Source organism: Hemiscyllium ocellatum, chromosome 1, assembly GCF_020745735.1.
Source record: "Hemiscyllium ocellatum isolate sHemOce1 chromosome 1, sHemOce1.pat.X.cur, whole genome shotgun sequence".
In the NCBI taxonomy this organism is placed as follows: Eukaryota; Metazoa; Chordata; class Chondrichthyes; order Orectolobiformes; family Hemiscylliidae; genus Hemiscyllium; species Hemiscyllium ocellatum.
The window spans coordinates 69710656-69729061 of record NC_083401.1 but is presented as its reverse complement, the minus strand read 5'-3'; the positions used below and the strand labels follow the sequence as shown (position 1 = coordinate 69729061).

The 18406-nt window shown below is 40.9% G+C and overlaps 1 protein-coding gene and 1 long non-coding RNA gene across 7 annotated transcripts in view; one reads left to right on the top strand and one right to left on the bottom strand.

Annotated features, from left to right (window-relative positions):
• LOC132810025 (uncharacterized) overlaps window positions 1–8859 on the top strand; it is an 88752-nt gene extending 79893 nt beyond the window's left edge. The window contains exon 3 of the long non-coding RNA XR_009642682.1: window positions 8783–8859. This is a non-coding gene — a long non-coding RNA (uncharacterized LOC132810025). The remainder of the gene's footprint in view (window positions 1–8782) is intronic.
• rusc2 (RUN and SH3 domain containing 2) overlaps window positions 1–18406 on the bottom strand; it is a 134476-nt gene that overhangs the window by 103014 nt on the left and 13056 nt on the right. For 5 of the 6 annotated variants that reach the window (XM_060822545.1, XM_060822587.1, XM_060822592.1 and 2 more), the window contains exons 2-3: window positions 11853–11937; window positions 8434–8534 (exon numbers count right to left, since the gene is read on the bottom strand). The gene's annotated coding sequence lies outside the window, so the exon portion shown is untranslated. The remainder of the gene's footprint in view (window positions 1–8433; window positions 8535–11852; window positions 11938–18406) is intronic. The other variant, XM_060822582.1, reaches the window with a different exon arrangement.

Sequence of the window (18406 nt, the reverse complement as noted above, 5' to 3'; positions counted from 1 at the left end):
CCTCTCCGCCCACACCCCCACTCCGGCCTATCACCCTCACCTTAACCTCCTTCCACCTATCGCATTTCCAACGCCCCTCCCCCAAGTCCCTCCTCCCTACCTTTTATCTTAGCCTGCTTGGCACACTCTCCTCATTCCTGAAGAAGGGCTCATGCCCGAAACATCGATTGTCCTGCTCCTTGGATGCTGCCTGACCTGCTGCGTTTCTCCAGCAACACATTTTCAGCTCTAATACTGATTAACAGTACCACCCCAACATCTTTTCCATCTCAAAAGGTCAAATTTCCCCGAACATTAAGCTCCCAGTTTTGATTCTGTAATGGATAGGAAATCATATTAACTTACTTAGATTTGCACTGTCAGTTTATCTACCTTATCTCTCTTATTAATGTTTTGTAATTAATATTCAAAGTCTTGAAGTTTGTTGTATTATTGAATTTCTTTACACTTTTATGGTTCTTTCATGCAATATGACATTCATACATTTTGTCCCTTCTTTTTATTTTCTGGTAACAGTTAGTCTCATCACTGACCTAAAATCCTACCTTCTTCTTTACTTTTCATTTTCTTATTCCACTCCACCACACACCCTACTTCCAGCCCTGGTTATGTGATTAGACAGGAGTCTGGTCCCAGCATGTTTCAGGTGGAATCCATCCCATTGGAACAGATCCCTCTTTCCCAGCCCCGGTGACAATGCCCCATGAATTTGAACCCAGTTCTCCCACTATGACGTTCTCCATTAGAGTTGGCACAAGTAAATACTAGATGTTGTTTTTTTCCCATTAATCAAGTTCAGCTTACCAGGTGAAAATACGATTATGGGCAAAAAATTTCCCAGCCTCTGAATGACTGTGGCAAAGGTGAGAAAATTGGGAAAATACAGTACTGCAAAAATGGAAAAATAAGATTTGGGATATCAAGGAAGAAAACTTCTGATTTTCTGCTTCATGTTTTTATAAATATATGACAATCTCACTAGTGTGCGAAGGTTTTCATGCACTAACATGTTTTTTTTCTTTATTCATTCATGGCATGAGGGTGTCACTGCCCAGGCACCATTTATTGCCCATCCCTAATTGCCCAGAGAGCAGTTAAGAGTCAACCACATTGTTGTGGTTCTCATCCAGACCAGGGAAGGACAGCGATTTATTTGCCTAAAGTGCATTAATGAACTAGATGGGTTTTTCCAACAATTAATTCATGGTCATTATTAGGCTCTCGATTCTCGAGTTTTTTAAAAATGGAATTCAAATTCCATCATCTGCTATGGCTGGATTTGAACCCAGGTCCCCACACCATAATCGGATTTCTGAATTAACAGTCCAGTGATAATACCACTAGGCCATCATCTCCTCCCAAATCCAATCTAAGGAAACTGCCATCCTTATCTGGTCTGGCCTACATGCGCATCCAGGTGAGATCTAATCTCACCACATTTATATTTATTTTTCAGTTGATAATTGAGTGTTGACTCATGCAAGGACATTTAAAGAGGACACTCAAGACTACATCCTCAGCCAAGGGGTGTGAGTAGTTCCGATACTCCTGTTAAGGCACATGTACACAGAGACGTGCAGTAACAAGGCAGTTATTACACATTCCTAAGTTGTTCCTCTTCAGAGAACATGCAATTGATAAAATTTAAATGAATTGACTGATTTTTTTTATTCTGAACAGAGGAGGTTGAGTGTTATATTTTTGAAAAGATCCAGTAGCCATGGCGGGATGTAATGTAGATTTATCAAACTGGTACCTACATTCCAAGGGTGAAACCACAAAGAAGGGTTAAGGTTATGCTTCCAATTTAAAAAGTTGGAGTGCTGATTTAACCAAGGTTTTCAAGAAATTGAGGGAAGCAGATAGCTGCATGTTATCTACACCATTTCCACTTGTTGTTAAACGTATGAACTGAATCAGCTCTTCTATGCTGGACTATCCTATAATATTTTGTTACTAAATTGACATTCAGGAGCATTATTCTCGCTCTTATTAGTCTTTTACGCTTAATATATTTGCAGAATCTCTCTGGATTCTGCTTTGCCCAATCTGCCAAAGCTTTCTCATGTCCCCCTTTTGCCCTCCTGATTTCCCTCTGAAGTGTACTCCCACACCCTCTATACTCCAGGAATTCACTTGAATCCAATTGTCTATACTTGACATATGCCTGTTTTTTCCTTGACCAAAGCCATAATATCTCTAGTCATCCAGTGTTCCCTACTCCTGCCAGCCTTGCCCTTCACACAAACAGGAACATGCTGGCCCTAAACTCTCATTGGCGAATGGGAGACTTTCAAAAGCGAGCTAATCAGCCCATTAACCTGCAAATAGCCTCTGCCAATTAATTTTTGAAAGGTCATGTCTAATACCAACGAAATTGGCCTTGTCCCAATGCAGAACTTTAACTTGTGGCCCATGCCTATCCTTTTCCATTATTTTATAGCTGATAACATTAACCAGGAAGTTACTGGCCACCAAAGTGCTCCTACACTAACCATTCAGTCATTGCTCTGTTTTATTTCTCAGGAGGTGGTCAAGTCTCGCCTCTTCTCTAGTTGGGCCATCTACATATTGATTGAGAAAGTTTTCTTGAACACACTTAACAAATTCCTCCCCATCTAAGCTTGTAACACTCTGGCAGTGTCTGTCTATGTTTGGATAGTTAAAATCCCCTATCATTACAACCCTATTACTTTTTAAGCTATCTGTGATCTCCCTTCATATTTGCTCCTCAATTTTCTGCTGACAGTCGAGGGGGACTATAGTACAATCCCATCAAAGTGATCACCTCCTTCCTATATCACAGTTCCACCCATATAGCGTCACTGGACAATCCCTCAGGAACATCCTAAGCACTGCCATGATATTTTCCCTAATCAAAAACGCCACCAATCACTCCTCTTTTACCTCCCCTTCTATTCGGCCTACAGCATCTGTATCCCGGAACACTGAGCTGCCAGTCCTGTCCTTCCCTCAGCCAAGTTTCTGTCGTAGCTATGATATCCCAGTTGTAGCAACGATGTTCCCATTCATGTCCTGAGTTTATCTGCCTTACCTGTCAGGTGTTTTGCAATGAAATAAATGCAGTTTAATTCATCAGTTTTCTCTCATTCCCTGCTGTGCTTTTGCCTGCCCTTCCTACTTAAACTTGCTCTCATTAACTCCTGTCATATCCTCAATCTTTTCTCGTGTCCCACTATTGCTTAGGGTGCCATCTCCTTGCCTCGTATGGTAGCTTTCAGTGATTTATGCACGAGGTCCCTTAAATCCCCTTTCTGCAGTCTTTCTCCACTTCAATAATAATCAGGCCCTTTCTCTTTCTGCCAGAGTACATAACATCATATTTTCTCACATTATATTCTATCAGTCCACTCACATAACCTGTTTAGTAGTCTTTAAATGTTTCCCCTTAGAGAATATGTTAATGGGTATGAACACATGAACATTGGGAAAACAACTGAAAATTGTGAACTTGGGATAAGGCTATACATCAGGATACAATTAAGTGTGGCTGCTGTAGTGATAACTGAGAAGCTACAGGATTCGTTTCCAGGATGAATGGTGTGGCAGAAACGATCAGCCATCAAGATTAGACTGAATATGTGAATGAACTAAAAAGAGACATACAAGAACAGGACAGGTACGTTTAACTAGGACAATGAAAAGTATACAACAACAGCCTGGTTAAATTGAATAGTCTCTTTTCAGATATTGCCCATGATAGAGGCATGGTTTTCTAAAATGGAGCTGCAAATGGCTAAGCTCACAACACTGCCTTCAGAAATCAAACATTTTTCATCAACCATGTAGCCCCCTTTCACTCAGAACTTCGAAATTATTTATAATCTCTACAGTGTGGAAGTAGGCTATTCAGCCTATCGAGTCTACACCAACCCTCCAAAGAGCATTCCACCCAAACCCACCACCACACCCCATCCCTGTAACCTTGCATTTCCCATGGCAAATCCACCTAACCTGCACATCCCTGGACACTCAAGGCAATTTAGCATGGCCAATCCACCTAGCTTGCACACCTTTGAACTGCAGGAGGAAACCAGAGCATCTGGAGGAAATCCACGCACAGAGGGGGAAAATGTGCAAACTCCACACAGACAGTCACCCAACGCTGGAATCAAACACAGGTCCCTCATTCTGTGAGGCTGCAGTGCTAACCACTGAGCCACTGTGCAGATTGGGAGAGGACATTTCTTCACTCATATGTTTGAGATTGATTTGAATGCAATTGCCACAGGTTAAAGTCAAAACTTATGAAACATTATGAAAAAAAGGTGTGACCCTTTAATGCTCATACAGGACATTTCATTTTAATGATAATGCTAAGTTCAGTAGAATTTAAAGCAGATTGAGTATATGAGTGCCAAAGGCTAGACATTTATGTGCTTTCCAAAAGGATGCTATAACATTGAAACATCAGGGTCATGAATAATTTAAATGCATGCCTGGAAATTTCTCAATTTGAGTCACAAGATGTCAACCTGGTGTTGGTCTTGGTGGCTGTGTACGTAATCAAACTAAAGCTGAGAGGATTTGTCTTTCAGTTAGTTAGTTTAACAAGTCCAATTTCAACAAAGAACCCTCCACAGCAGACTTACTGGCAATCATTCTTATTTTTCAATGCATTGAACAAAACCTTTGGATTTCACCACTGCTGATGCAAACATCCTCTATCCAGTCACGTAAGTTTGGAGAGGCTCAATTTTGACAATTTGTAGAACTATAGTGAAAGAGAAACCATTAGCTGCAGTTGAAGACCATGGATTTGATGGCAATTTATTGACTTGGTTAGAAAATTGGCTGAGCGACGTGAGACAGATTGGAGTTAATGACAATACTCTAACTGGCAGGATGTAGATAGCAGTGTCCCACAGGGACTTCAGCTTTTCACCATATTTATTCAAGACAGATGATAAGACAGCTGGTTGACATCTTTTCATCTGTGTGAGATGATGAGATTGTAGGCCGAACCAGCCAATTCTGGAACGGCAGTGTCCTCCAGAAATATCACTTGTGAAGGATACTGCATGATGATTGCTGCTGATATTTTTTGAGCAGTTAGCATCAGCTTTGGAGCTTCTGAAATCACAGTGAGTGACAAACATCTGCCCACAGCTGGTATTTTCATTTGCATTGATTGTCAACCAGTGTTCCCCATTTGCTGTGATTGATATTGAAAATGTTTATGTTTTCTTTTCATAACATCCTTGAATCAGAGACTTTGGGTGTCTTACCGGTGTCTTGGCATGGGTTACCTCCCATATAGCATATCCTTGAGCAAATGGCCATCTCGTTTACTATAGAAATCTTACTGAAGATAGCAAAACTTCCTTCCCTTGATTTGCACGACCATATTTGGCACATTTACCCTCGAAAGAATAAGTTCGTTTCTGATGTATTCTTAGTTCATGATGCCAAGAATTCGGTGCATGCTGCACTTTTTTCTTGGCTTTCATGCTTATATTGAGAACTTTCATATCTGATTGACTAATATAGAATATCAATTATTAAATGTATTGAAAACACAAAGATAAATGCGTACAGAAGTCATGCAGGTGGAAGCTAAAATTTGCGAAGAGATACTGATGGTTTTATCTATATCAAATAAATTCAATATAGACAGAAAGGGAGTGCTCAATAAATGGCAGAACACTATGAAGCTCAGAGGGACAAAAGCAGTAGCAGGATCTTTATATATTTGTCTACAATCCCTGAAGGTGTACAGCATGCAAGATGGCCACATACACAAGAATACACCAGCAGGACACCCAAAGCTATGAAGGTATCAGGGCAGGTTAATTTTGCCCACTTGGGTTGCAAACAACTGTGCTAAACTTACAGTATGGTCATTACAAAGCAATGAGAGCACAACTCTGCCCTGTGATCAGACTGCAGAATCTCAGAATAAGGGATTGATTGCACATTGAAGATAGCCGACAAGGAATTTAAACTCTTAGAGGGAAGTGAATCTGTGGAAATATTTATCAGAGAAGCTTATATTATCAGAGAAGCTTATTAGGGCTGTGTCTTTAACTATTATTGAAGGCCAAGATATATCTTTAATCAGTAAAGGAATCTTAGGTTACAGGGAAAAAGGTAGGAAAATGGATTTGAGGAATATCAAATCAGTCATGAACTCATTGAATGGTGGAACAGATTTGACAGGACAAACGGCCTACTTGTGCTCGGATATCTTTATGGTTTTAACCAAAACTACCTTCCCCTTTATTAGGTATGACTCTCACAAGTAGAGACATTCACCCTCCTCCAATCCCATTGATCCCAATTTTGCTACAGCTCTTTAATCCCATATTTGTATAAGTACTGCCGTGGTGTCAGGGGACAGTTATTCTTATCACACCTCTGGAGTTCAGATCTTTTGTCCACATGTGCCCAAGACAGTAATGAACACAGGAGCCTTGCAGCTTTGACTGCAGATATATGGGAATGGCATACCTACAATTTTCCATCCAAACCAGTCACCATCCAGTCTTCAAAATATCGAGTTCTTTCAGTATCGCTGCCTATGTCCCCTGCAGACTCAGTGTTGTCCTCACTACTTGAGTTTTCACCTACTTTTGTGTCATCTGCAAACTTGACGACAGAGGAACCTCGATTATCCAAATACCAATTATCCAAAAATTGGATTATCCAAAGGACAGCTCAAGGTCCCGATGGAAACATTACATCAGAGACGTGATTGTAAGTGGAGTGCAAGATGGATCTAACTCACTTCAAAATTAATAGAAACACAGTAAGACCATGTTTTGAAAATGAAAACACAAACCAACTCTTCAAATCCAAAACAACCTCAGGAATAATTAAAAGTATGGCAGCCAAACAATTATGCCACTGAATACATGCCCAAGGGTTGTTAGCTCAAGCCTCCATCACAGAGAATTTCAGATTAAATTTCACAGTTTAAGACACTGCAATACTCCAAGAGGGCGGCGAAGAAGCAGTGTTGTGTTCGAGCTTCTGGTCCAAGGCTTGTCCACCTCTGTCTACTTTCTTTGTTTCTTTTTCTCTTTTTACTTTTGCTCTTTTCCTTTCTGTTCCCCTCTTTAAAAGCTTTTTTCAGTGTCTTCAGCAGGGTGACTGCTGACTCAGCCTCTCGAGCATGTGTGGCAGCAGTGGCTACAGGTCAAAGTGAGCCCAGCAGCATGGAAGAGGAGAGACTGAGCCCTACTATTCAAGGTAGCAGCACCAGCACGTTATCCTCCTCCACTCCAGGCCAACCAACTTCTTTTTTTTCTCCCTCTCTCCTTTTTCTTCTTACTTTCATCTTTCTGACATCAAGGGGAGGCCAGAGTGGTATTGACAGTGACTGGAGTGGGGACTCCTGGTTGCAGTAGGCCCAGAGTGGGAACATTGCTGAGACCTGGCATTAGTTTTGCAGTCATGTTTGGGACCTGACTGATGAAGATGAACTCCATTTAAGTATTTTCTTTCTTTTGTATGTCAAAAGATGCCGGATTGTGATGACAGAACACTTTTCACTGTATTTACCTATGTATATGTGACAATAAATCATTCATTCATTCCTATTTTCAACTCATCCTGCTCAGAGATGATATGACATACTACCCTCTGGAGCAGGTGTGTCTTGAACACAGGCCTCCTGGCTCAGAGATAGGGATACTATTACCACTACACCATAACAACATTCTACTATTGCTTTTCCTGCTACTGAGCAGCTAACCAGAGTCTGCTCACTGAAGCAGCTGCTCATGACTGCCTGGAATGCTGCATTTTAAAATTAATTAGGAAACTAGATTGGAACGGAGTTTTCTTGTATATATACGCAATGTGAAAATATATCCTAATATGTAAGCTGTGGGTATGATATTCCTATGACTTATACAACTGCATTATGTGCTAATCACTTAGCATCCAATAATTTTGGCATTTTGTTGTTAAAGGAGATTATTATAAAATGCGTTGTTGTGATTTAATGATCTCAGTTGGTAATTTTCAAAAATGGAAACCTCTGGATTTAGAAGGCATGAATAGTGAGTCAGCAAACAGGATGGGCGTGAGGAGCTTGAATTCTCGTCAAGATATGTGCCAAGTATTCTAGCTCTCCAGTTTTCAAATCTTCCATATGTGGCCTTCAGAGAACAGCTGTTACACAAAAATACCCTCAATAGTTTTCAACAGAGAAGCCTACACAGGGTTTGAAATTAACAAGGACCCAATTGTTGTCAGCTCAGAAGCATTAGCATCTTATTGGAGACCTTAACTGTTTCAAGTACTATTTCCAGCCAAGCATTTTTACTGTTGCCAATTGCAGCTCAGAATACAGAATCCAGACAGATAAACTTTCAGCCTGCTTAAATTATTTAGTCTGAGCTTCTACAAAAGTGAACGTCTCTACCATTATAAAACTCAACTTTTGTAAATATACACGGCTGTTACCTTCATGTAAGACAGCAAAGGTCCATCAGATCTAACCACCAGTCTGTTTCCGAATGGCCATTTACCACCATTTTCTTAATCTTCACAGCTACTATTTATCACTGGAGCCAAAAAAAAAGCAAAAAATTGAGTATCAGCGTAGACACATTACTTAATATTGAACAGCCAAAACAAAACAATTCGCTTTTCACTTCTGTCTTTATTTGCTAATTATTTGACAAGTCTTAATGGTAAAGGTTATAACTCTTTTTTGTAATGTAGGGAAAATGCTATTTGCAAAATGAGGTTTTAATTAATCATTAAGCATTTTCAAAGCTTCTATTTTTTGAAAATCTCCCTTTTTTTTTAGGTCTGGAATCACTTGATTGCTCCCAAACCATTTTCAACTGAAAAAAAGCAAATAACTACTTTAGATTTTATTTTAAGATAACGAACTAAGCCTTTAATAAAGCTCTGGTCCAGCATCTCTCTAAAAGCAACTGCTGTTGTTTGGCGTAAACCTTTGCTTGCAATGGCAAAACTAAAAATCAGATAGTCAGCTATCACAGAGATTCAAGAATTTATAAATCAACCTGGATCCATAGATGCCTTTCACTCTGGACACTGCCCTTCACGAAAACCCACAAGTAATGGAAATCAACTCCGATGAATTGAGAGAGGTCCTCAAGCAGCAACGACTTTGAAAATTTAAAAGATCAAATCATCTGAAGGATCAAGAACAACTGAATCTTTGGATACAAATTTTCTTGCAAGTATGTGAATAACATAAGGACAAACAGTTTTGGTGACTAATTGGACTGACATCAAATGTAGGGAAAAGTTTAGGACAACACTGCAATAAATACTATTTTCTATTTTCATCCATGAAGTCCAGTATATTTGCAATATAACATATAAACAATTTTCTGTTACCAAGAACATCAAGAAGTGCATTTATGAGTGGAGCCAGCAGGATATGGGTGAGGTCCTGAATGAATACTTTGCATCACTATTCATGAAGGAGGAGGACATGGCGGTTAGCAAGTCTACAGAGGAGTATGTTGATATTCTAGAGCATGTCATATGAAAAAAGGTGTTTGGTGTTTTGAAAAGCATTAAGTATACAAATCCCTAGTACATGATGGGATCTATCCCAGAAGCGTAAAAAGTGAGGTCTACAGATGCTGGAGATCAGAGCTGAAAATGTGTTGCTGGAAAAGCGCAGCAGGTCAGGCAGCATCCAAGGAACAGGAAATTCGACATTTCGGGCATAAGCCCTTCATCAGGAAACCTGATTCTTGATGAAGGGCTTATGCCCGAAACGTCGAATTTCCTGTTCCTTGGATGCTGCCTGACCTGCTGCGTTTTTCCAGCAACACATTTTCAGCTCTATCCCAGAAGCAGCCACTTCCCCAGGAAACGTGGGAGAATCATTGGCCTGCAGGTGAGATTCAGACATCGTGGTTTCAAGTCCTCCCTCCCCAGCATATGCCTGCCAAATGTCCAACCAATTGAAAATAAGCTGTATGAACTTAAAGCTAGACTCATCTCTAAAGAGAATTGAAAGACTGCTATTTAACAGAGATATGGCTTATTCCTCCTTCACCTGGCTGTGCCTTATAACTGGAGGGTTTCTCAATTCACTGCATGGACAGCACAGTGTCCTTAGGTAGGGCAAAGGGGTTTGCCTCCTAATGAACATCTCTTGGTGCTTGGATGTAATGACCTTGATGAGTTACTGCCCCTCCCAGACCTGGATTATCTAACGGTGAAATGTCATCCCTATTACCTGCAGGGGGAGTTTACTTCTGCTATCCTAACAGCAGTTTACATCCCACACCATGAGGAAGTGAAGAGTCCATCTAATGACACAGACTGCCACAAATAGCCTTGAGATGCAATACTCCGAGGTCCTCTTCATCGTAACTGGTGACTTCAATCATGCCAACCTCAAGAGTGTGCTACCAAGATACCATTAACACATCTCCTGTCCCACGAGAGACACAAACACCCTTGATCATTGCGCCAAAGCCAAAGATGCCTACCATTCCATCACCCACCCGCTTTTTTGGTAAATCAAACAAGAAGGCAATGCCCCTTCTCCTGGCTTACAAGCATTAACTGAAACTTAAGAATCGGCGCAGAAAGTCATGCAGTGTTGATCTGAGGTAACGGATGACCTCCTATGTGATTGTTTCAAATTGGTGAACTGGTTCATAGTCAAGAATTCAGTGGCCAACCTAAATGGGCACACCAACACTGTCACAGACTTCATCAGTAAGGGTGTAGAGGACTGCATGCTAATCAGAGGTCCAGGTCGGATATGTTTAAGTCAGGTGACCCTGACATATACAGGAAATCTAGATGCAATCTTCACAAAACCTCAGCGATGTCAAGGGAAAATACTAGACTAAACTAGAGCCCCAGACTAAGCACAAAACACATATTGCCTATGGCAAGGCTTACACAATATAACGGGCTACAAAGCAAAGTCAAGTGGAACTGCTAACAACAATGCATCCCTCCCCAGTGTGCTCAATGCAGTCTATGCTCGTTTTGAACAGAAGATCAGTGAAATGATGCCACCTGCCCCAACAGCCTCAGGTGCACCTGTACCCATAGTTCCTGCATCAGATGTCAGATTAGCCTTCTCAAAAGTGAGCACATGGAAAGTGATTGCCCTGGCCATGCATGCAGAGTGGACTCGATGGGCCGAATGGCCTTACTTCCACTCCTGTGTCTTATGGTCTTATGCACAGATCCTGTACTGTTCCATTCTCAGAAATATTGTGCATGATAAAGTTGTTTATTTCTGGCATTTAGAGATCTAGTAGTTAGTTCAAGCACATTTTTGGATTAGAAGAAATCTTCATACAATTTTCTATAGAATTATTTGTTACAAAACGTAACGGCAACCTATGTCTTTTTATTTAAAAATACTGACAGCCGTTTTGCTTGTATATGCCAAATACTTGTAATATTGGTAATCTGTTTTGAAACATGAGTCCACTAACAACAAAGATTACAATTCTGTGCAGAGTACAAGTACTTAAATTCTGCAAACAACCTTGAAAAACACTTTTCAACAAAACAAACTGGACAATAAGATTTGACATGATGTTTCTTTTACTTAATTCATAACACATTAGTGAAGTTATTACTCTTTTGAATTCTAGGGACTTTTTCATAAAAAAGTCAACTGTGCACATACACATACAAGGACAGCACAATTCATAAATTTGCCTCACTGGATACAGTGCAAAGTACTTCAGGGTTTCATCTGTATTGTTTATGCTTAAAAGATTGATAAGTAAAAACTTAAAACATTTCTGAGATTTCCATCATCTGTGCAATCTATTATCAAGCAAATACAGAAACAATGAAGTAGGAACTACCTCCTTTCTTCATTTTGATGATTCATTTGTGTTTGTTAATCTCACCTCAATCTGGACAGGGATTCTATCAAAGATCTCCCAGCCAGGCGTCCAATGCTACATCATTGTAATATTGCAGACCACTTTGTATCTGAAAGGCAAAAACAGATAACTTTATGTGTGAACCTACAATAAATGGAATTATCTCTAATGAACAGTCATCCATTATCTTTATTGAGACAATTTGACATCTTAGCAATTTTTATTTTTAGTACAGTTTTCCAGTATGTGTAGGCATTCTTGACATCATTCATACTTAAGTAGCAGCTCAGGTTACTTCCAAGTTTTCTCTAATAACATCCAAAGTTAGACCATAAGACACAAGAGCAGAAGTGGGCCATTTAGACCAACAACCTCCCCCACCATTCAGTGAGATTGTGATTGATCTGATAATCCCCAACTCCATTTACCTGCCTTATCCCCATAACTTGGTTATTCCGTTAATCAGCTTTGAATATACTCTAAAACACACCCCTTTCCTGTATAGAATTGCACAAATTCACTACCCTCATGAAAAAGTCTCTTCATCTCCATCTTTAATGGGTCTAATGGTAAGTAGATGTGGTACCAAATAGAACTGGTTTAGTTTACCCTTTCCTTTGACCATTACTGACAATACAAAGAAGCGGATTCCAATGTTTCGACAACTCAATGGACTTGCACTATTCACCAAGCCTTGAACGATAGCCAAGCAAACACTCCAACAATTATCTCCCCAAGTTGCTTTTCTAGTCATGAAGCTTAAGTTATGAGCTTTTCCGAAACTACTGTTTTGAATTCCTTGTTAAAGCTAATGCTGATCTTTTAAAAATAAGTTAGTTTCATAGAACTAAAACCAAAATCCTTTACTTTAGAATCCAAATGCCTAAACAACAATAACATATTAATCTTTTATCACAGGTTATAAACACTTGTTCAAAGGCATGTCACTTCCAATGGTGGGAGATGTCATGGGATCTTATTGAATAATTAATGCATAGCTCCATTTGTGTTGTCCTGCCATGGCTTGTTTGCTTCTATGGATGTTTGGAGCGTACAGAGTCATCTCTCAGCAATTCACTATCAGTAGAGGAATCAAGGATTACAGGGAGAAGATATGAAAATTGACATGAGGAATGTCACATCAGCCATAGTCTTATTGAATGGCAGAGCTTGCTCCTGCTCCTATTTCTTATAGGCTTGTAAGTCACTAATCTTGTATTTTATTCTTTCTTGGGGAACAGATGCTGCTAGCAAGGCCAGAATTTGTTGTCCATTCCTAATTTCAAATTGAACTGAGTGGCATACCCACTCTTTTCAAAGGGCAATTAAGAATCAACCAAATTGCTGGGGATCCAAAGTCACATGCAAGCCAGATTTCCTTCCATGAAGGGCATTATTGAAGCAGATGGGTTTTTACAGCAGTCAATGATAATTTTCCAGCACCATTACTAAGACTTATCCTAAACACCCAGAATTGAATTTGAATCAGCGAAGCCATTAACCAGGGCCACTGTATCTCTGTGGACAACCAATGCACCAGACAAGCTAAACTCAATCAATCAATCAAAGGCGATACCAGTCGTTTGCGATAAATGCTAGAATGTAAGGGTCATGGCACTTGCCCTTACCAATAACCCTCTTCAGGTTGTTGATGTACGAAATACAGCTGTGATCAACACATAACTTACAAGTCTCAATGCCGACACAGTTGTGTTATTCGAAGTATATCCCTTAAAGAGAAATATCAAACATTCTTCTGGCAGGGAAAAACTAAAAAGGCAATATAGGAGTATTGAGTGGGTTTTGCACCACTAAGAACCAGTTCACTCTGGATGACTGAAACCTCCCGCAGAAGGCTCAGAGAGAATTTTTATCCTTCACAGTCAATAAGCATGGATCGGATTAATCTCCTTGTGCATCTATAACCCTGAAACCCAGCTCCTTCTTAGATGGCAAGAATCAATTATATACTCCCATCAATAGAATTACCAGCACCAAGGAATAGTACCTCCTAAGGGACTTTAATCCAAGAATTGATATCAATTACATAGTTTGGCCAACATGTATAGGGCAATAGGGAATCAGCAGGAGGAATTTATGTATAATTTTCAGTTCTAGGTAGACTGAGCACTAAAGTTGAAATCAACTAGAAGAAAGTGAGGTCCTTAATAAGCACTAAAGCTGTATGCTATCCTTGATTTGAGAAGGTAGCTAAAGAGGTTTATGGAGTTATGAATAAGACCTTGTAATCATACAGCACCATGACATGGCAAAATATCTCAAAGGAACATCACAGCGACATATACAGTCAAAAATTGAAACAAAGCCAACAAAGGAGACACATTGGGAAATACGAATAAAAGCATGTTGTAAGCAGCTTCGAACGAGACTACTGGGAGAAAAAATGTGAAGTACACAAGGGCAGAACTGGAAGGAACAAAGACCTTCCAGAGAATTGTAGGAATTAAGGAAGAGATTATAAATAAAAGGGAAGGGAAAGTTGGGGAGGGATATGAACAAAAGTTGAGAATGCTGTATTGAATGTGGTGCACCTTGTAGATGGTATGCATTGCAGCCACTATGCGCTGGTGCTAAACTGAGTGGATTGTGAATGTGGTGTATGGGTTACCAATTGAACAGGTGATTTTGTCCTAGATAAATTCAAGATTGAGCTGTTGGAGTCACAACCACCCAAGCAAGTGAAGATATTTTATCATATTGCTGACTTGCATGTTTTGCAAAGGACAGATAGACACTAGGGACAGAAGGCAAGTCACTCACAGCAAAATCTCTAACCTCATCTGTGCTTATTCAAGAAAAACCAGCATGGAATTGTTGAAGGCAAATTGTGTACAACTAAAGGTTATGTTTAAGACCAAACACCACTGGGTGGAGCACCATGTATGCCTGTGCAGAATTAGAGCATGGTAGGCTATGTCACTACATAGCTGGTTCAGTGTGCTACGTGCTTGATGTGGGAGGTCAACGACTCTGGTGTGTCTGGCTCGTATCAGTGTGGAAAGTGTGTGCATGTTCGCTACTGACAGTGCACATTGCAGCACTGATGAAAGAACTCGAGGACCTTAGGGTCATCCGAGAGAACGAGATCTTTCTGGACAAGACGTTCAGCGAGGTTATTACACCAATCGTACCAGAAGAGAGCAGACGGTGAGGAAAGCAGAGGAGACAGGTACAAGAGACCCTAGGGGAAGTACTTGTCAGGAACAAGTTGAATCTTTTGGAAACAGTAGAGACAGATGACACTGCCAGTCCGCGAGGCAGCCAGGTCTGTCAACCAAAGGTTGGTGTGGAGACAAGAGCGGAAGAGTCGGACATCACAGAGAGCTGTGGTAATAGGGGACTCCATAGTGAGAGGAACTGACCGGGGTTTTTGTGGCAGCGGATGGGACTTAAAGATGGTGTGTTGCCTTCCTGGTGCCAGGGTTAAAGACATCACAGACAGAGTGCAGGACATCCTAAAGATGAAGGTGAAGAACCAGAGGTGGTGGTACATGTCAGCATAAATGATGTCGGGAAGAAGAGGAGGAACATACTACAGCGCGACTTTGGAGAACTAGGAACAAGGCTGAAAAGCAGGACGTCCAAGGTGGTTATCTCCAGTTTGCTTCCAGTTCATCGTGCTGGTGAGGCCAGAAACAGGGAGATAATGGACTTGAACGTCTGGCTGGGGAACTGGTGCAGGAAGCAAGGATTTAAATTCTTGGATCACTGGGGTATGTTTTGTGGTAAGCATAAGTTATACAAGAGAGACAGTTTGCACCTTAATAGGTTAGGGACCAGCATTCTGGCAGGCAGGTTTGCTACTGCAACACAGCTACGTTTAAACTAAGTAGCGGGGGTGGGGGTACAAACTAGATGTTTAAGAAGGAAATTGGAGGGAAGGTTAGAACAAAGGAAGGCAAGAACGACAACTGTATCAATGAGGCAGAAAACTCAGAAAGGGATCATGCTGTAAGGTTGAGGGAAATAGGAGTTGATGGGAAGGGTGAGGGCAGTAACAAATTAAAAATACTATACATGAATGCACGAAGCATTAGAAATAAGATGGATGAGCTCGAGGCTCTTTTGGAAATTGGCAGATACGATATTCTGGGGATAACTGAGACGTGGCTTCAAGTGGATAGGGCCTAGGAAATGAATATTCAAGGCTACACGTGCTATCGTAAGGACAGACTGACAGGCAGAGGGGGTGGGGTGGCTATGTTGGTAAGGGATGATATTCAGTCCCTTGTGCAGGGGGACCTAGAATCAGGGGATGTAGAGTCAGTATGGATAGAGCTGAGAAATTCTAAGGATAAAAAGACCCTCTTGGGAGTTATCTACAGGCCCCCAAATAGTGGTCTGGATGTCGGATGTAAGTTAAATCAGGAGCTGAAATTGGCCTGTCACAAAGATGTTACTGCAGTTGTTATGGGGGATTTCAACATGCAGGTAGACTGGGAGAATCAGGATGGTATTGGACCTCAAGAAAGAGATTCTGTGGAGTGCCTCCGAGATGGATTCTTAGAATAGCTGGTGCTGGAGCCTACTAGGGAGAAGGCAATTCTGGATCTGGTATTGTGCAACGAACCAGAATTGGTCAGGGACCTCGAAGTGAAGGAGCCATTGGGAAGTAGTGACCATAATACAATAGGCTTCAATCTGCAATTTGAGAGGGAGAGGGTGCAATTGGAAGTGACAATATTTCTGTTGAATAAAGGGAACTATGGAGCTATGAGGGAGGAGCTGGCCAAAGTTCAATGGTGCAATACCTTAGCAGGGATGACAGTGGAGGAACAATGGTGGATATTTCTGTGTATAATGCAGAAGTTGCAGGATCAGTTCATTCCAAAAAGGAAGGAGGAGGCATGGCTGACGAGGGAAGTAAAGAAACATATGAAGTTAAAAGAGAAAAAGTATAACATCACAAAGATAAGTGGGAAAACGGAGGACTGGGAAGCTTTTCAAGAACAACAGAGGATTACTAAGAAGGAAATACGTAGAGAAAAAAAAGAAGGTACGAAGATAAACTAACCAATAATATAAAGGAGGATAGTAAAAGTTTTTTTAGGTATGTGAAAGGCAAAAAAATGGTTAAGACTAAAATTGGGCCCTTGAGGACAGAAACAGGGGAATATATTACGGGGAACAAAGAAATGGCAGAAGAATTGAATTGGTACTTCAGATCTGTGTTCACTGGGGAAGACACAAGCAATCTCCTGAGGTAACGGTGGCTGAAGGACCTGAACTGAAAGGAATTTATATTTGCCAGGAATTGGTATTGGAGAGACTGTTAGGTCTGAAGGTTGATAAGTCCCCAGGGCCTGATGGTCTACATCCCAGGGTACTCAAGGAGGTGGCTCGAGAAATGGTGGATGCTTTGGTAATTATTTTCCAGAGTTAGATAGATTCGGCGTCAGTTCCTGCAGATTGGAGGGTGGCTAATGTTATACCACTTTTCAAGAAAGGTGGGAGAGAGGAAGCAGGAAATTATAGACCAGTTAGTCTGATCTCAGTGGTGGGAAAGATGCTGGAGTCTATTATAAAGGATGAAATTACGACACTTCTGGATAGTAGTAACAGGATAGGTCAGAGTCAGCATGGATTTATGAAGGGGAAATCATGCTTGACTAATCTTCTGGAATTTTTTGAGGATGTAACTCTGAAGATGAATGAGGGAGATCCAGTGGATGTAGTGTACCTGGACTTTCAGAAAGCTTTTGTTAAAGTCTCACATAGGAGGTTAGTGAGCAAAATTAGGGCGCATGGTATTGGGGGCAAAGTACTACCTTGGATTGAAAGTTGGTTGGCTGATAGGAAACGAAGAGTAGTGATAAACGGCTCCATTTCGGAATGGCAGGCAGTGACCAGTACCGCAGAGATCAGTGCTAGGACCGCAGCTTTTTACAATATATGTTAATGATATAGAAGATAGTATTAGTAATAACTAATGATACTAAGCTGGGTGGCAGGGTAAAATGTGATGAGGAGATTACAGGTTAGGAGATTACAGGGTGACCTGGACAAATTAGCTGAGTGGTCTGATGCATGGCAGATGCAGTTTAATGTGGATAAATGTATGGTTATCCACTTTGGTGGCAAGAACAGGAAGGCAGATTACTACCTAAATGGAATCAATTTAGGTAAAGGGGCAGTACATAGAGATCTGGGTGTTCTTGTACACCTGTCAATGAAGGTAAACATGCAGGTACAGCAGGTAGTGAAGAAGGCTAATAGCATGCTGGCCTTCATAACAAGAGGGATTGAGTATAGAAGCAAAGAGGTGCTTCTGCAGCTGTACAGGGCCCAGGTGAGACCACACCTGGAGTACTGTGTGCAGTTCTGGTCTCCAAATTTGAGGAAAGACATTCTGGCTACTGAGGGAGTGCAGCGGAGGTTCATAAGGTCAATTCCTGGAATGGCAGGATTATCTTACGCTGAAAGACTAGAGCGACTGGGCTTGTATACCCTTGAGTTTAGAAGACTAAGAGGGGATCTGATTGAGACATAAGATTAAAAGGATTGGACACTCTGGAGGCAGGAAACATGTTTCCGCTGATGGGCGAGTGCCGAACCAG